At 36.5% G+C, this 20,984-nt stretch overlaps 1 protein-coding gene across 5 annotated transcripts in view; it reads right to left on the minus strand.

Moving 5' to 3' along the window:
- nfat5b (nuclear factor of activated T cells 5b) overlaps positions 1–20,984 on the minus strand; it is a 53,133-nt gene that overhangs the window by 31,591 nt on the left and 558 nt on the right. Inside the window, exon 1 of one of the 5 annotated variants that reach the window (XM_030123696.1) lies at positions 15,909–15,961. The exons of the other annotated variants lie outside the window; for them this stretch is intronic. The gene's annotated coding sequence lies outside the window, so the exon portion shown is untranslated. Of the gene's footprint in view, positions 1–15,908; positions 15,962–20,984 lie in introns of those variants that run through there. 5 annotated transcript variants of the gene reach the window in all.

The raw sequence follows: 20,984 nt of genomic DNA on the forward strand, positions 1-20,984 counted from the left end.
GGGCCATTAGACTAAAAAGTATTTTTCTCTGGCAACACCTGCATCAAAACGTATTATAAATCTGTTAGTTATTACACGGTAGAATGTGACAGCGATGAGGGCATAGTAACAGACAAAAGTTTCATTTTGACTGCCGGGCCTGTCACAAAAAATGCTGAATGATTACGTCAGATGTGATGACTCAAATGTGTTGAGAGAAAAAAAAAAAAAAAGGCAGACTGTGGTTACAACTCAGCCGTCATTGCTGGAGACATTGTCCTTGCATTTAACTCGTTGCTGTGTTCCGGAAGTATGATGACACCTTCATTGTGCTACTAAACAAGAATTACCACAGAAGAACAACGGTGGGGAAATAAGAAACATTTTGTGGCAATAGAATCATTACCAGGCAGCTTAACATCACACAAATGCCTCTGATCGTTTAACAATAACACACATGAGCTTAAACCTTTATGAATTAACTTCCTTTACTTACATGTCATTTTGGTGCCTCACATTTAGGAAAATAAAGTGATTAAAAAAAAGATATTAGATTTACGGTAAGCCAGTAGTTCTAGTCTTAATCCCTTTCTAATAGGCTTAATATGCAAACAATGCTGCTGTGGCCTGTAATAACCTCAGCAGCGTATTACAAAAAGCTCAGTGCCCAGGTTCACAAAGGACACAACAAAGCACATAACACTGCATAAAACATCATTCATCCTCCTTGACCTACATTTTCAACAGATTAAAGTTATGTGGAGGGTCAGTTTACATTGGAGCTGGCCCAAGACTATCAACAAAGACAATTTTTAAGAAAGACCAAAGTATTACAGCCTATGATTAATGTGTTAAGAATAAATGAGCCATTACATTGGATGAAAAGCAGTTTTTCCACATACATTTACATCTTTCGTGCTTTGAAATCTGTGCATGAAACATCAATGGGATAAGTTATTTGGCTGCAGCTTCTTAAGGCCTATGTACACTGACAAAAAGGGAGGGGTTTTTACTTTTGCCACCAAAGCAACCTTTTTTTTTTTTTCTGTCTCCCTGTGGTGCATGGACAGCTCTGGTGTTGAACTGGTGAGTTTAGATGTTATGTTATTTCTAATTTTTTTGTAAAAGTGAAATTGAGCCAGGTCTCAGATCAAGCTAACAGCAGTCATCTGTGTATCACCAGGCTCAGAGTTTGTGGCATGTCGCTCTTTCAGTCCAACTAATCCTAAAGTGACCAGGAACGACCTCCAGGCCTCAGTTTTTCGCTTTCAACAAACACCCACCACTATCCTGACTTTACAAAACAGCCCACCGAGCCTGCTATCAGCACCCTACTACAAGTCACTTGGCAAAACAAACCAGGATGTTAGTGTTTCGAATACACTCAAACACACAGTTAATGTCTGTGATGCTTATTTGTGCAACAATGTACCAGTTATGTCAAAGTTTATGCAAATTGCACAACTGTTGTTCATTTACCAACAGGGCTGAAAAAAAATCTCATGTTGATGTTTTTGTCTGCAATCCAGGATCTCACAAGAGCACACATCAGTAAAACATGCAACACAACTCCTGCAAGAGAACTAAATGAACACTTTCAGCGCTGGCAGAGGGGTGGGCAGCGTATCAGGGCTTGTTCTCTGTTCGATGAAGTAAGCGACTAAGTTACCTAATTTTTTTAAACTGCCAGCATGAGACTTACTTTGGCATTTTGCTTTGCTCGCCCTCCGTTATTGTTCTGTTTCTCACAGACACACATGGAGTTTAAATGGGTCAAGTCACAGAGGAGAGAACTGCATCATGGGTTGGATGTAACATTAATGTCAGAGTATATTTACAACATCAGTGTCTGTCAGCATTAAAAGTTCGTCCGCTTTAACCTGCAATTTGTGTAACATGTTGCGTTAATGTTGTAAAATCATGACAACTGCAAAAGACTGTCTGAGTTTGTTACTGCAGAAATAAACACAGACTGATGATGAGATTTTGAAAAACATCAGCACATTTCAACCAAAATTACCTGGATAAAAAAAAAACAAAAAACTTCCCCTAAATAAAGTTCGTAGTACAGGGGGTTGGACTGTCAGGTTCCTCTGAATACTTGGGGGCGGGGCTATTTGCTAAAGAACACTGATTGGTGGAACACACTTGCAGCATTCCACACTTACAGGGGTTGGACAAAGTAATGGAAACACCTTAAAAAATCAACAAAATATAATTTAATATGGTGTAGGTCCGCCTTTTGCGGCAATTACAGCCTCAATTCTCCAAGGTATTGATTCATACAACTTGTGAATTGTTTCCAAAGGAATTTTAAGCCATTCTTCAGTTAGAATACCCTCCAACTCTTTTAGAGACGATGGCGGTGGAAATCGACGTCTTACTTGAATCTCTAAAACTGACCATAAATGCTCAATAATGTTGAGGTCTGGGGACTGTGCCGGCCATACGAGATGTTTAACTTCATTAGAATGTTCCTCATGCCATTCTTTAACAATTCTAGCTGTATGGATTGGGGCATTATCATCTCGAGGGGAAGGTGTTTCCATTATTTTGTCCAACCCCTGTACGTTCCCCCATTCTAGCCAGTGCATATCTGCAAACTTGTTTATTCCATTTCTTCAAGCTTCACTTCATTTGAGTTTTGATCGTTTGCAAAATGGAGCAAAAAAAAGAGACGCTACAAGAATTGGACAGATGATGAGGTCTATTTGCTGAATATGCTCTTCTGTGTGTTAAAAGTTACTCATTTGAATGTATTCGCTCTCTCCTACAAGTGCATTCTGATCATCTGTGTCCATCCAAACAAAAGAGCCTGGACCTCGTCAAATGTATTTGCTGAATACACTCAAAAGAATTTCAGTGAGACTTTGAGTCGGTAACTCAATACGATGAGCCTGATTTGAATACAATTCCTGGAACTTTGTGGTGCTGTAGAAATGCAAATCACACAGATTACCAGGAATTCTTTACCCAGGTCAATAAATTCCTAGTGATAAAACTTCTTGGGAATGTTGATGGAAATGCACTGCACTGGTCTAAATAGACTCTTTTACTGACTTACTCACAGATACTGGTTGGTAAATTGTTTATAATCGGCTATATGCCTGTCATGCAACTTCTCTTTGACCTGTGTAGGTTTGGTTTTGGTTTATAGCTTATATTTTTACCCACTTGTGTAAAATGAGTGATATATCATATATTGCCATTCAGATAAAGTACTGAGATAAGTTTTTTTCATCCATGTCCTTTAGCTGTGTGCTGTCACAAACACCACAAAGTGACTTAAATACATATCAAACTCCTGGAACAATTGTCCCTTTCACTCATTTACAACATTGTTTTTGTACCTAATTAAATGCACCAAAACCTTTTACAAAACTGCCTTTTTGTAAATATCAATGGTAATCTGCCCAAACTGACATTAACCTCAATGACAATTGAAAGTCAGGGCAATCATTATTAGTGCGATAAATGTTTTATATTCGCTTCGAGTATGAAAAATGTGAATGATCTACAAGTTACTGCAAGAAAAAGAGGCAAGCCAAACTACTGAATAAAATTTGCTTTAGGCACCATAATTTAAGTAAATATCCTGCTTATAAGCTTACGAAGGACATAACCATGAATACACTGACAAAAATGTAGTCAAATCTGTGTGAATGTCGCTCCGCCACACACATACCTTTAGTTCAATGCAACAGACACATGAGCTTATCAAAGAGAGTGACTATAGAAAGCAGAGGAATTCAAAGTATTTACAGAGGACTCACACACAGAAGCACTCACATGCACGCTCACCAAAAAGTGTCATGTTTACACACACGTACTGGAATGTACTCAGCCTCAACACTTCAGTGAAGTCAGGCTGATCTGATGATCACTGCCTGGATTCATCTCAGTCAGAAGGGGAGGTCACTCACACACACACACACACACACACACACACACACACACACACACACACACACACACACACAAACACTGATTAATATAAAGTTGACTTTTGTGTGTTAACACAGGCATTTCTGTCCTCTTCACAGGAAAAGTGCACTGAGGCAACAGGAAAAGCCTGTAACATCGCAGCATGCACAACCACAGACTGAGTGACAATCTGACATCAACACATTGTCATCTAACCACATTACGCCTGAATCTGGGAAGGAGAAGCTGCAAAATAATTAAGAAAAAATGCTGATCATCATGGATTGCATCTGAAATCACTGACAAATCACCATATTGTGGGTTTGATAATTCTGCAGTACTGTCTGAACTATTATGTAATATAGTGGACTGAGAATATCCTGCAGTGTATCATGAAAAAGAGATGACAACTTTTTGCAAACGATCCCACAATGCAAAGGATTACATTTTAGAGACATCAAGAACCTCATACAAGGCGTGAATGCAACCAGACGCTGTCCATCTGCTCCGCTAAAGCTGTGTTTTTATTTTTTTACTTAGCAAAATAAGACTTCATCTGTCCCAAGTGAAAAACAGAAATATATCTTTTAAAATGCAAACAATCAAAATCCTCACCCAGGCATTTAAAAACCCTCTTAAAACACATTCAAAAACAGCCAAACAGTTAAAAACAAATACAAAAATGAATAACACAGTGCAGTCTCTTTTGTACGATGTTATGCTAGTTTTTCTAGTTTAAGTGCATATGAGAGTTTGATTTGGAGTTTGTTTTTGGTTACACTAACATAGCAAGTTATTAGCTACTTTAATTTATTATTTTATTCATATCTGTATGACTTTACTCATTGAGAGAGTTTTCACAGGTTTGGTTAATTCCATTGCACGGCCTTGAGGACAGTTCATGCAGTTCATACTATGAGAATATGACAAATAAAAATGTTGAATCCTGACGTTTTATTGTTGTGCAATTCCACAGCTGTCAGTTAGGATGTTGTGTACAAAGTAGTGAATGAGTTTAAAGAGCTTGTGGTATCTCTGTGGTTTCATTTTAGAAACACAGCACACTGAGATCTTATGGAAGCTGTTGACGCTTTAGATAAGAAAGTGGGAAGACATAAAATCTCACATTAGGTCAACATTTAATAGTAAGTTGTTAGATTTATTATGAATTTGCTGGAGTGAAATACTGTAGGACTTAATGTCTTCACTTTGTTAAAAAAAAAAAAAAAAAAAGAATTAATGTTTTTAATTTAATTTCAAAATAAGCACAACTTGAAACAAAAGGGGGAAAAAAAAACGGAAGATGAGCAATTCCATCTCCAACAAAACACTAACCAGGTCCCTTAGAGACTACCACTAAGATCAATATATAACCAACATGGTTATACATGGCGTGGTAGATCAGTTTAGTGCAGAGGTTCCCAGACTTTTACAGGTTGACACCCAAAAACTCAGCATCATGTCACAAACTGCCATAAAGTCGACAATCTCACTCCATTGTGGAAATAAAGTTGAATTAAATGCACTTTGCTGGACGGATCGTAAGAAAACATAAACAATGGGCGGTTATTACATACCCTGCAAGAACAGAGAACATGTGGCATGAACGTGTGGTGTCCAACAAATTTTCTGTGATTGGCCAGAAATTAGCAGTGGGCGTGGTTTATGCAGAAACACAGAGGACTCTTCTGGAATTCTGCATTTGAGTTACACTTTGTTCTTGTTTTTGAAAACAAATTTCTCTGTTGTTGCAGAGTATGTACAGGCAGGAACCCTCATCGCTGAATCAGTAACACGTGAAAGTGCTGAAACGCCAGCATACACAAACACTTAACTGATTTTCTTTTCAGCTGCCAAAACAGTGCAACTGAAAATCTCTTGTCATCTAGATATTGTTTTGTCATTTTGCTTTTCTTCTTTTTTTTTTTTTTTTTACATCATTGTTCTCTAATTGTAGTTGTTTGTTATACACTTCTGATCTTATGTCATTTACAATGTTTTTCTCTTATTGCCTCTATGACTGAGACCTCTCCTCGTAGCTTTAGAGAAGTCAGCATTTATAAATCCAACCAGGGGCATCTTCTCTTTACCCCTTAAAGACCCAGTGCTACTTTTGTGTCAGTTCCCAAATTAATTTTTCACTCTATTTCACCTTTCTTAAATGATTTATCACCATTTACTATATGATCCTTTGTGTTTTGCATTTTTTCCAGCGAAAATCATATATTTTCCTATATTTTATTTAATGATCATAAAGATGTTCATAAAAACTCAGATTAAAGTTAAGGGTTATATCAGAAAGAGAAAAAAACTGAAGAAAAATTGACTTTTTTTTAGCAAATATATCAATAACTGAACATAAACCAAGTGTGTCCATCCACTGTCACTGATCAAACTCTTTTACTGGTTTTACTGGTGAATCGATGCTATAAAAGAGAACAGTGTTTCCACGTTCCCTACGGAGCCTCTGAACGTCCAAATGTGTCATATCTGATGACCATGAAAAAACAAGCTGTATTTTACACCAATTATTTACATGTGTTGATGAGATTAATGGATCAACAGGTAGGCTATTAAACATTTTAGATCAGAAGATGGTTTTGGTGGATGTTTGGGTCTTTATGGGTTAAATTAGGAAAATGAATTCACATACCACATTATTGTTTTTTATTTTTCTTTCATAGCTCTGGGAAGAAGTAGGTTGACAGATCCAAAAAAGTCATCAAGAATAAGAACAACAGATAAAGCTGCAGTTTTTTTTTTTTTTTTTTTTAAGTTACATTACATTACTACTCAACATACACCTCTGCAGGAATATCTCAACATCATAAACACCACAACTGCAATAAACAGCGCTTTCATCTTTTTCTGCAGCTGTGTTTTCATCATCTCCATATATCCTTAGGCTAAATTTTCCTCCAAAACACAGCTCAGACAAAGGCTCGCTTCTCAGTGACAAAAGTTAACATACTGAGTAAAACAGGATTCATATCAGATAAACACTGAGCAAACAGACTTTGGAAGAGAAAAAACCTGTACCCATGTTTACGTTCAGGCATGTCAAGGCGTGACAAGACAGCGGGAAAGAGGCTCTGTCATCTCAGCTCATGACGTCTTATTTCACTCATAAAAATGTCTCAGAGATGAACTCTTGAACATTTTGGAGTAACAAGACTAAACATGACAACTGTGAGTTCTGTACATTCGGATACAATGTGATTAGTTACATAATAGAAAAACTTTAAATAGCGACAATAATGCAAAGTTAATTCACCAACAGATTGAAAATAAATAAAAACAGAATTAATACTGACAGTAAATAGTGACTTAACCATGACTGAGCAAGATAAAAAGAAAAACTGACAAAGAAATTAACATGTAGATGTAGGTAAAACGGAACCAGTTCACCTTGACATGTCTTGACTTGTCTTCAGGCAAAAAAAAAAAATCCCCTGCTGTAGAGGGTGGTGACCACGGTGACCTTCAGTTGGAGATTAAACAGATCCGGAAACTTAACTCAAGGTTAAAGGTCTATAAACTAGTTGAATTGACTCATAGAAACAACGTTTAAACATGACAAAAGTGAACTAAACTGAGCCAGATCTACAGTTTTATCATGTGAAAACAAATCAGCCTTTCAGTCAAATCTCAAGTTATTTTTAAAGTAAAGTATTTATTGCAAAATATTTGGATTTGATAAGTTTCATTATCATCCAGTTACAGTAAAGAGGCATGTAGGTCTATTTTCAGATTATTTCTGTATTTCCTTAAGACTTATTGTCTATAATATCCATATAGGCTAATACCTTGAATCTACATATTCCAGTAAATACACTTAATAAATGTCTGTTACACTTATTTCATGAAACTCCAATAATTTGTGATGAAACTCAGACAAATATAAGATTCCTGTTACTATTTCCAACTCTTTCTGCAACATTTATTTATGAAAATGACTAAATAAAGTATCAATGATTTCTACAAAACATCCTAATAAATATGTTTGTTGGCCTGTTTGAGAGTTTCACGTTAACACATGCTCCACTTTTTTTAAATTAAAACCATGTCAGTAATGGTTATCAGGTTACAAACCAGCCAAAGACAGACGGCTGTGCCATGAGTTTTAAAGTAAGGGTGGTACTTCTGCTTTTGTTCACAGATAACAATCTGTCCTTTTTTGTCCTGGCCTCGACACTAACTGGCACGTCGTGATGCCGCTCAGTGTCCAAACCCTCTAGAGTCACCTTAGTGAAGACATTTAGAGGGGAACCAACAATGGCAGGATGCAGGAGGAAATCCATACAGTGTGACGATGCGCTGCCAATCTGCCAAGGAAGCAGCAGATGACTCAGAAAAAGAAATGAAAACACAGGATATTACCACAACCAGGCAAAATGAGGAACATACTGCTTGACTCCTTTAAGTGGAAGGTATTCTGAAGGTCCTGGAATACCTTTACAATATTATGAATTTGGAAAATCTCAAACATCCACTGCAGGGGGTAAAACCGGGGGCTAAAAATCACATAGTAAATGGACAAATAGAACCTGTCATAGAGGTTCTGACCTGCAAAAAACAACTGGATGTAGTCCATGTATTGTTGTGTGGATAATTGTTTTAAGGCCTTTAATTTGCCTTTTGCCCGTCATCATCCATCTCACAGCTATGCTAGGACAATACGTGAGCTAATGCTGCTGTTAACTTACTGAAATGGTAAAACAGTAACTTCCATGGAGCATATGAATAACAAAAATGTTTTAATGGTCTGTTGGTGTAACTTATTAACCATAACTATAGTAGTTATAGTTAATAATGAACAAAAGCTGTGACAGTCTGATTCTGTAGACAAAAAAAGATCCTTCATTTGGCCCAAAAATCTTATTAATGGAGTAAGAGTTTACAAAAGGTCACCAGTATATTTATTAGAGAGTAAATGCCTCCACACCAAGAATGAAAATTATAATAATGGTGTCATGATAATCGCATTTTGCAAATTCGAGCTTTAGGACGATACAAAGAGAACACCGAGTGCAAACTTTAATCGGACATATTTCTTATCTTTAATCCAGAATGCTAACACTGTAGAAAAGGCAAAAACAGGTTATATATCCACTCTCCCTTGCACAAAAATAAAATAATTTTTTTTACAAAAATAATCACAAAATGTCAACAGGACCACAGAATATCCACCAAGTCCAGAAAAAAGGTCTGGAAAGACTGATTCAGAAAGGCCAAAATGATTCACAACAGGGTCTGCAGACTGATGCTCTTCTCTACAGCCACCGCACTTTATGTCTTGTTAATTTTACTGCACAACACTGACTGTATTCTAATTCTTACTTGTCCTATTCTAACATTTTCCTCTTGGTTTTGGCCTCTTCTCCACATGTAAACACAGCATTTTTAAACAACGCTTTCTAAAATGAAGACTCTGGTTGGTGTGAATCTGTGTGGAAGACAAAGAGACTGGAAAACGGTGTTATATCCCCAATATATGCACATGCATATACCTGAACATGTACCTGAGACATTAAATATAGGCCATAGAAGTGTTGAAGTCACTATACTACCTGCAGTAGATTCAAATCAGCACGAATAATAATGCACAATATTGAAAATGGACATGTAGCGGTGTTGTTGACACCCTCAGGAGGACTGAGCAGTTACAGAAAATGAGTGAATGAATAAAGAATACATCTAAACAAACCAAACTAACACTTTAAAGTCAACTTAGAGATACATTTGCTCAGCCTCATGATAGAATAAAGCCTCTGTGTCTACTGTGTTCAATATTAAACTGGTCAACAACAAATTTATTGTTTAAGTTTTTGAGCTGATTAAGGATAATTCTGGTGTGCTGAATCCAAAAATCACATTAATTTTGCTCAATCAGGTCAACTTTCTGAACTATGCTACATATTGGCTTTTTAACATTTTTGCTTACATTTATGGGCATTTTCACATCATATGATACAAAATTCTTTCATATTTCTTGCAATAAACGAGTTCTGAAGATTTTACCTTTGCCAATTTATGATTAATGGTTTTTTTTTAATATTACAGGTGAATGAAATGGCTTCGACTAGAAGATCTTGCAAAAATAAGCCTGACATATCCTGCTACATCTGCAGTGAATACACCATTGTACCTAACAGGAATCAAGTCACAAGTTTCATAAAGTGTGCTTACCAATCTTATTTTGGTATTAATTATTATATTTTGTGAGAAGATCAAATTTTTCAAACTCAAATTAGCAAAAAAGACCTGACCTGATTGAGAAAAACAGATGTCATTTTTGGATTTAGCGGTGCAAAATGGTCCTAATTCAGTTGAAAAAAACCTAGACAACTTGCAAAAAACATTTTTTTGTAACCCAGTGTTATCTGAAGTCTCCACTGTCCACAATTTAAAGTCCAACAGAAACATTTTTTTTTTTTTTGCCATGGTTTGTACACATATGTATCTATTGTACTGTATTGTGGGGGACATTTATGTGGACAGGGCACTCATTCTAAAGTGACTAAAAGTTAAAAGCTAAAAGTTATTCAACAATGTCATTCTTTTCAGTCAGTCATGGTGCTATGGACTCTTAAAAAAAATTATAGAATAGTTATTATTGGTGTAGACATGGAAAAAACTGAGAGCATGTAAGTACGTGTGTGGGAGACAGCAACTAGAGGCCATCAGTGATAACTCACTAAATATTAATATTATTCCAAATTAGTCTAAATTAAGGGTAATAATAATAATAATAATAATAATAATAATAATAATAATAACAACAACAACTTGGACTTACATAGTGCCTTTCATGATACCAAAGGTCGCTTAACAAAGGAAATAGTAGGGGGAAAAGGGGAGTGGGGGTTAGGGGTCAAAGCAGACTCTAGTCTCTGAACCTAACACGTGTAGGTCTAAACCTGATGAACCATCTCCGTATGTTCAAAGAAACAGAAATGGTTGTTAAATGTCACGAGTTCTGTTCCGTCTAGTACCATATATCAAATATGTCACTGCAACTGCAAAAACCACTTTAGTGTTGTCAGAATTGAACAGACAAAACAGCAGGATGATACGTGAACAAGTTATCATCAAATCAGGCCTTTAAAAGCATTTAAACATCAATGACCAGATGCAGTGCATTTGTTAAATTTGAGTGTTGGATTGAAGTTGCAAAAAAAAAAAAAAAAAAAAAAAAAAAAAAGAAGAATATTCCACATTATTATCATCTAAGAGTAGATGACGTGAAGTACAGGATCCAAAATGACCGAATTTAATCAACAACTCGCTGGCACAGTTTCCACAAAAACTGAATATGATATGGTTCACAACAGGGAACTCATTGTACGCGTGTAGTATTAGATTACATCAGTGAGCTGCGTTTTGGTTTCTGGTATTTCAGTGTGTACATGTACTGTAAAATAAACATCTGCTTTGTGAGATATTTGTCCAGCTAATCAGGTGGTCCATAACAAACTCACTAATATTTGCTGTTTGATGGAGTCAAAGGAGATTGTTTTATCATTATTCAAACATGTTTTAACAGCAAATCAGTTTCTTTTAGATTTCATTGACCAGACTTACAGTGTATGGTCGTTGTACAAGTGTGTACTTTAGGCACGTAGGCAGGAAAGGCTCAGGTATCTGCTCATGATTTAGCATCTACATTTATTTCCTTCTTTGAAAGCGTTACGGCTCAACAGGTTAAAATGAGAGGACCGCCTCATTCTTGGTTTGTGCCAGGAGGTAGTCACAGACGTTATGAGCTGCCGACACCTAAACTGGCCCTTCTCTGCCAATGGAAATACTCCTGCCAGCCAAGATTCACCTCGCTTAATGTTTAATGTCTCTGGTCAGCTGCATCTCCCTCTGGACAGAGATGTTAGATCTCACAGGTGCATTGTGCTTCTCACAGATAGGTGTGAGAAATCTTTATACCAGCAGATCAGAAGCGCGAAGGAAAGGTTTTAAGCATCACAGCGGCTTCCTGTCCACTACTGGATGAAACACAGTCATGTCCTACACTGAACCATGGGCCTGTTCAGACCTGGTTTAACACTAGACGGTTCTGGAGCCAAGTGTGAACACAGTTAAGATCTGCTGAGATCCAAACACTACATTTAAAGGTGGTCTAGGATGCATGTGTCCTCATTTTAGAGGTTTGAAGGATGGCCTGCTCAGCTGACGGACGACCTCTGTGTACGGAGTCATATTGAAGTGAAAGGTTGCGTTAACATTTAAAAAAAAAAAAAAAACAAAAAAACCCCAGACATTTATTACCACTCCATCATTTATATAGTGCTGCCTGAACACAAAAGTAAGACCAGCCTTTTCTCCAGGTGAGGTCATAAAATAAAAATAGTTTCCATGGCCTGCTTTAATTTCATGAACATGTTTTAAGCACTGAAGCACACAACATGCAAATGAACTAATAAAAATAAATGAGATGTTCAAAGCTGTCCTAGTTTTGAAATCTGAAACAATTCATGCCATAACAGGTGAGAAGAAAACTCACAGTTCTTACGCCAGCGGATTTTTGATCTGCTGAGTGAATTCAGTTATTTTTCCTACTCTACTATAGAAGTTTTTATTTGAATAGGGATGATACAGTTTAATATAGTCTCAGTCCAATGAGAGTTTATAGATAATTTTCAACTCTTGCCCCTAGTTGGGCTTTCACATGAACAAAATATTCAAGACAGTTACATTTAAATGTTAATATTGCACCATACAACACAATAAAATACATATACACTATCACCACAACAAGCCTTTCAATGACAAACATACTAAAACTACATTACACACCGCACCAAAATATACAGCACAGAACCAGCACTACATATCATCCACCATAACACTCTACAAATCATATTTAATCTCATCAAGAAACATGACCAGGTACAGCTTTGTTTTTCTTTTAGCCACCACTTTAATTACTAACTTTCATTGGTCATTCACTTTTCTGATTATTTCTTCATTTGGGGTTACGGTTGCAACTAATGGTTATGTTTCACTGTTTATTTTACAATAACTCAGTTAATTTGGTCTAGTAAATATCATCAAGATGCCTTCAAATGTCTTGTTTTGTCCACAACCCAAACATTTTTAGTGTGAACGGACACTAAAAACATCAACATTTCAGAGAAAAGAATTTAACAGTTTGGACTTTTTGTTCTGAACTGCTCAGACTGGTTAGAGATTATCAAAATATTAATATTATTAATGTAACAGTCATTAACTGATTACTTGATACCAGAAATGGTCACTGCAGGTGTGTTTATACATTTGCAAAGAAGTATCAAAAGGTTAGAATGTAAACACAGTTGGTGAAATGAATGTTTGCTTTTATAGGATTTAGCCAATTAGATAAGCTTTTTATTTGCATACATAATAGTGAAGGGATGATCAGATCATATTAAAAAAAAGCATGTTATTGCAGGTTTGAACATGGCTTATGACCCAATTCTTCTGCCTAAGACACTTCAATAGAGCCACTGAAGTTCCAAGTAGTGCCTGAAAGATACATGCTATAATACTGCATTTACAAAGTCTTTGTGCTTTGTCCAAGTGATACCCTTCACCCAGAAAAACTTCCATTCAACACATGATAATGTGTTTGTAGCCGCTTCAGGGTAAGTACAGATCTGCTTGCATTTCATAAACTTAATTAACCTGCTAACCTAAAATAGGCAGAGGAGACAAAGGTCAGCTCCAACTCATAAAACAGCAGTCTGCAGTCTTTTGGTTATATATTTTATGTATTTGCGTCTTCCATGAGCACAGGCATCTTTGTCAACAGCTTTGTAATGTAACCTTACGTTCACCTTAAATGAGCTAAAAGCAACAAAGATGATATTACATAGGACCAGATTCAGGTTATATGATCCCAAAAGTGAAATCATTCACACATTGATTTGCTGCAGCCAAAACAAAGTCACAAGTGTGCAGTAAATACCAGAGGAGGTGCTATTTTGACCTGGACCTGATCAGTGCTTTTTTACTGAGGTTTGGTTAGTGTTAATGATTAATCACAGAGATTTAAGAGAAGGTAAAGAAGTAAACTCACCCCATTCCTCAAGGCTTGAATAATTTAATCACTCATCAATCTTCCATGAATTTTTTTTGGATACACCTCATGAGTTTATTACTGTGTAACTCTCACTCTGTATAAATGTCAATGCAGAATTTACACTTAAGTCATTCATTAATACTAAAAATTAATCAGAATCGTTGACTTAAACATTCAGTATACCGCTATGACTATGACCTTTAAAAAACATTTAGTTTAACATTATTCCAATGTGATCTGTGATCACATCAGGACATTAACCACATAAAATAAACTCTTTGCACATTATTTGGTGAAAGGAGGCAGGGATAGCACACACAAAAAAGGTGCTATAACAAGGACCTCCAAACTACACCACAGACTCATTTAACAAGTTACCTTGATATAAAATAAAGCAGATCTCTGAGTGTTTTCATTTGCGGTCAAAATCTGCATGTGCTAAGTCTGACTTTATAGATGGGTGAGTGTATTATGTTGGCAAGTTGTTAATTCAGCTCATTTTTAACATATTTTGTCTTATGTTTGTTTCTTGTCCTTTGTTTACTGGTGAAAGTGGGGTTTTCTAACCATACAACAGCACTACTTGACCTGAATCAGGACCACATACTTTTGGACTTCATGCGGGTGGCCATAGCTCAGGAGGTAGAGCGGGTTGTCCAATAACTGAAGAGATGGTGGTTCAATTCCCACTCTTGCCTCCAGTGTATGAATGTCTATGAGTGGTTGGAAGGGCTGTTTGGTGCAAACTGTGACCACCAGATCACTTAGAGAGTCTAAATAAAATGGATGAGATTGGAATGAGTCCACGAAAAAAAAAAAAAAAAAAAACCTGACTTAATAGTACTCTTAGATAGAAGTCCAGTCTAAGTCTATGGTATCCCAGACTTTTTGGAGCCATTGTCAGCTGTATGTATCATAACTTCACCACACATCTGCATTGGCTTCATTTGGGTGCTAAGGTCCTTGCCTGTTGGTTTGAGACCCTACAGGAAGGGAGGTACTCATACAAACATCTACACTGACAGTATCTGACTGAGGTTACATGTTTTGGATTCCACATCCGTATTTTATATCAGGTTGACAGGCTGAGCATGCCAGCGTATTTCAAAAAAGCCCTGTCATAACACATAGTCACCATCATGGCATGTGAAAGCACATTTACATCACAATATGATTTAAGCGTGAATGTATTTTGAGCAGTACAGGGTTGCATTGTAATGCATTTCCTTCTCTTGTCGTTCCTGCAATAACAACGATGTTCGTAAAACCGGTTTCAGTTTTAAAATCTCCCAAAGACACTGTAAAAATGTCCTGAATGGCTACAAAGCACAGAGTACCTCATAAAACTTAGCCTTGATCGAAAACGAGTGAGTCATGAGTCAATTAACTATGTCAATACTCAAAAGTCTAAAACAATATATTCCTAAGGTCAACGTCCATCTACTGATTATTATGACTATATTTTAGAAAAGACCCAATGGAGTCCGTCCTGAACTCCTCAAATGCTTGGTTTTCTGATGTTTTCCGTCCACAGTATTTTGTCTTTTATCATCAGATATCAACGGGCTTTCAAGGCAATCAAGTATTTTTAAGCGCATGCCGCCAAGTTTGCTTAACACAGCAGAGTCAATATTAATAGAGTGCTATTTAAGCTGAGGTTTACACACAGAGCAGCCACAGGGTTAATGATTGACCCAGCTTTGGTGGGTGTCAATATGAAAAAAAAAAAAGAGGGAGAAAAACACTGTCGAGGTGTGCGGTTTTACGACTGCAAACCGAAGTTTCATACGACTTATGGGAAAGCCATCACATGCTTTACCTCTGATGTGGAAGGAGACAACATTTTATGACTATTTGACTTGTGACATGTTCTTATCCTGTGTGGCATTGTTACAATAAGCTATTTTTCACTGGTATTCCCTGAGCAACTTACCTGCTAAAAATACGTATTCTTCGTCCAAAACACCTTCCTGCAAACAGCCTGCAAATCCTCTTTCACATCCTTTACAGAGAATTCCAGCAGCTAAATGGTGAATAGGAGAGAAAGCAAAGCTAAACACAACTAATGTTAAAATTTACTTTATTTTACCTGCTACATACAGTTGCGCCACAGCTCAACACAATGCTGTCAAACTTATTATTTGCTTAAGGAACTAAAAGTAAAACTGAACACTAATCCAAATAATACAGAGTAAAAAAAAGATTCATTGTAAACAAAAAAACAGATTCATAGCTTACTTTTCATTTTTAATTATGTGCTTGCTGTGTGACACATTTCTTCTTTTTTTCATTTGCTTTCCTGTTTTTACGCAATACTACTGTACAACTGGGTTTGGAACCATTACTTTGTTGTTAAGACAAAGGATCAATTAACTGTTTTTTATTAATTCTGGCCCTAAACAGATCAAAAAAGGGAAAACTGGGCTTGTTTGTGCAGCTATTTTGCTTTCAGTAATGTGAGACAAAAAATATACTGCAATAAATTCTGTCATGAGTCTGCAAATACCACTGTGTTTAGTCATTTCAGACAGAATCAAAAGCCTGATCTCATCATGACAGACATTAATTAATCAATCACTTTAATCTGTCAGTGCAAATAGTGGCAAAGCTCCACTGTAAAATATTACAGCCAAACAGAGTTACATCTATAGCTATATAGCTACAAATTACTGATCATTCTGGAGACTGTCTTTCCATGTATTTTCAACTCACACACACAAACTTTAACTAAAATTTTAAAATTTGCACACAAATCTATCACAACTATGTAGTGACTTTCACTTTACATTTTTACTCAGTGCACTACTTCGCCCTTTGTGTCACTGAATCCAAAATCTCACCAGACACACACACACAACCTTTAAATTGCAGCCTTTTGTGATTATATACTTGCACAGGCTGATATTGTAATTGCAGCTTGTTTAATTGTGCAGCTCCAGTTACAACTTCATTCTTTTTATACATGTAGTGCAGAAAATTCCTTGCTATATGACATGTGAACAAAACCAAGTTAAAATTTAAGGCAAGTTGAATGCATTTAGTACTAGGAAATATAGCAAATGAATATATTTAACTGAGGTTTTGCTTTCTAAAAAAGTGTGAACAAAGCCTAAATTGCAAAATTGAGATTAGTCCTCTAAAGACCTTTTTTGCTCAACAAATACTCAAAATATTTGCTGCTTGGAACATATTAATAATCAGTGTGTTTCAACAGGCATGTATGGGAAATAGTTTTAGTGAGGACAGAGTATTCTTCAATGATGTTTTGTCTACAGTTCATGTGGCCAGAAAATAATTAATTAAAACCTTAAATTACAAATACAAATAAGGCATATCATGAATATGAAATGTTGTTGCATGACACCAAGTGCTTATGCAAACAAGAGATAAGTGTCTGGGAAAGTTGGTGAAGCTCATCTGACACTTGAATTATGTTGCTTTACTTTAGTCAAACAGCATCAAGGACGAGGTTGTCAAACAGTTTAGTTCAGGGGCCACACACAGACTTATGTGAACTCAAGTGGAATGGACAAGTAATATATTAGCATAATAACGTATAAATGATGACAACTCCAAACTTTTTTCTTTGTTTGAGCGTGAAAAAAGTAAAAATACATGAAAAAAAAGTTTACATTTCCAAACTATCCTTTCACAGATCATGTGAATAACCTGTACAAATATAAACAACCTGAAATAAGTGCAATTTTAACATAATGCCTGTTACTTAATGTTTTGTGTCTTTAACTGTGCTCTGTAAGTTCGAATGCACATTTGTAAATAATAAACTGAGTCATAATATTGTTAAAATTGCCCTTGTACTTTTTTGCACTACAACAAGAAAAACCTGTAGTTATTATTTACAGGATAGGCTATTATTTTACTGATCCGACCCACTTGTGATCATATTAGCCTTTATGTGGCCTCTGAACTAAAATGAGGTTGACACCCTTGATCAAGGAAAAACCTCTAAGTACGTCTTCCACCACTGTTAACTTTTCTAAGTATAGGCTTACAACTCATATTAGGGTTGGCGGTTCAAATCCCGCTCTATCCTAGTCAGTCCATTGTGTCCTTGGGCAAGACACTTCACCCTCCTTGCCTCCAGTGCCACTCACACTGGTGTATGAATGCATATGAATGTTTGGTGGTGGTCGGAGGGGCTGTAGGTGCAAATTGGCAGCCACGCTTCTGTCAGTCTGCCCCAGGGCAGCTGTGGCTACAGATGTAGTTTACCACCACCAGAGGGGGAATGTGAGAGCGAATGAATAATGGATCAATAATGTAAAGCGCTTTGGGTGTCTAGAAAAGCGCTATATAAAATCCAATCCATTATTATTATTATTATTATTATTATTATTATTATTATTAATATTATTGTTAGTTCAGGGGCCACATACAGCCCAATATGATCTCAAGTGGGCTGACCCAACAAAACATCAGCATAATAACACATAAGTAATGTCAGCTCCAAACTGTTCTATATGTTTTAGAGTAAAAAAAAGTAAAATTACATGATGGAAATGTTTACATCTACAAGCTATCCTTTAAAAATGTGAATAATGAGAACAACCATGAACAGTCTTGACATTTCTTAGGCAAAATAAATACAATTTTAATATTATTTTGCCTCAGCTTGTTTACATACGTGTAACAGGGTCAATTATTTAACAGCAATGTGGGTATGTATATTATATTGTGTATTGTTATAATTACACAAAATCTTTTCATTTTATTTTAATTTCTTTTGGTTGGTACCTGATATTGTGGGCCTCTGGGTCAGTGTTGTGGAACTTTTGGTTTTGGTCTGTTCCCCAGTGAACAATCTATAGTGTGACACTGCGCACTATAACTGGAGTTTTCGTGCCTTTGCCTCTTCCCTTTTGTTCCAGATTTCTGTGGAAGAGGTAGGCAGCTGTACAGTTGGTGAAAATTTTTTTGGTTTAACCTCTGTTAATTTAATTTTTTTTTTACATGAACCGGCTAGTTTAGGCTGTATCAGGCACTTATAATGTACTTAAACACATTTCTGTGTCATTTTGGTTTATGTAGGAGGTTGTTTAATGGGGGATACTGACTGGAGGTTTTTATGTTTTCTGTCACTTTTGTCAGGTATGCTGTATTTTGTTTTAATGATTTAATGTATGCCCTTTTGTTCCAGATTTCTGTGGAAGAGGAGGTTATTTAACGGGGGATACTGACCGGAGGTTTTTATGTTTTCTGTCACTTTTGTCAGAACAATAAACGGAGACTACCTCCAAAGACATATGTGCGGGTCTCGTCATTAACCCTTTCATGCACGAATTATGAGAACCTTAATCAAGATTTTTTTCCTGAGTGTTTATATTTCCTCTTTAGGCATGAAAAAACAATGTGATTGAATTTTTTTTTTGTTATGAACCTATTTTTCATGGAGTTACAAAAATGTCCACTCAGCTGGACATCATGCGTTTAATTTTTGAAGCAAAGAAACATGCATTTGCTGTCATACTGTGTGAAAACTATGAAATAAATGTTCTTTAATGTTGCTAATCTGATGTTTTCTCACATTTTAACATACTATAATAGCAGTTATTACTCACTCAAATAATATGCAAAAAACAACAAAACACAACAACTTAAAAAAAACAACAAACTGTTAATTACAGTCTAATAACAACTAACTATTGATTTACACTCAAATATGTTTCTGCGGATCAGGTTTATCAAGAACAGGAATGTTACAGTAACGTGTATTATAGGATGGTGCATAAGTATCCACTGTGTTGGTTGATATGCAAGTAAAACAACAAAATCCATGAATATACAAGAGAACAGCTGTAGAATAACTGTCCACTGTAGTGACCACTGTGCATGAAAGGGTTAAAAAAAAAAAAGAACACAATGCAGAGCCCGACACCACCGGTTACATATGTACATTATAACTTACAGATCACAGGCTCATCAACCAGACAGACTCAGTGACACCTTTGACTGTCAAAGTCCTCTGTGTAAGCTTCATCCCTCGGCCTGGATTCGACCCCTTTGGTGGCCTGCTTTTAGCCCACAGGTTGTACAGTATGTTTGACGCCCCTGACTCACACTAATGCACATTTCTCCAGACTGCTTTCACACCTGATCTGCTGTGGGGGCTCAGTTCATTTGTTTTACCTGCAGGGGGGTCAGGGTCCTATACTGAACATGACACTGCAGGGCCAGATTAACACTTCATTGTATCCTGGGCAACAATATTCAAGGGCCCCATCATCACAACCCCAGGATCCCTATAATCTGGCAAAAATACAGAATAAATTCCAGGAATATATGTAAATATACCCCATACTTCAATATCTAACTATCATCAAATGCATTTTGATGTACAAATGTGTAAATGCTCGTAGAACTACAAGTGCACCACTATAGCTTCTTGTCAAGGCCACTCACTTGCATATGATGATATGAAAACAAAACACATTAGCATCAGTATAATCTAAAATTGATCCACTACATTAGAAAGAGAGGGAAGTGTCCTCCATTTTCACAAAAAATAAATAAGAAACCATTTCCAAAGTATCCAGTATTTATTTAAGAACACTTTTTGCAGACAGTTTCGTTTATAAGCAAAAGAAAACCAGATATTTTCGTTATGCCCGAGCTACCCAGGGCCCTTCAGAGGTCGCGGGCCCCTGGGCAATTGCCCAGTTGCCCATATGGTTAATCCGGGCTTGTGACACTGACATGATTCTGTTGGGTTTCTGTAAATTGGCTTAAAATTTGATTTGATCTATCTTCCCTTTATGTGAAGCACTTTGTAACATGTTGTTTTAAAAAGTGCTATATATAAATAAATAAAACAAAGCTTTACTTACTTCCACAGGTTACACAGTTTATGTTGGTGGGCCCACTAGCGCCCCTCACAGGGGAGGTGGGGGGAGGTGAGGGGAGAGGGGAGGACTCAACTGACAGTGTATTTCAATAAGCCATAGAGGACAAGACAGCAGCGCTTTTCATCTGCCTGGGTACAAGTAAACTG

This window comes from Sphaeramia orbicularis, chromosome 3 (genome assembly GCF_902148855.1).
Source record: "Sphaeramia orbicularis chromosome 3, fSphaOr1.1, whole genome shotgun sequence".
In the NCBI taxonomy this organism is placed as follows: domain Eukaryota; kingdom Metazoa; phylum Chordata; class Actinopteri; order Kurtiformes; family Apogonidae; genus Sphaeramia; species Sphaeramia orbicularis.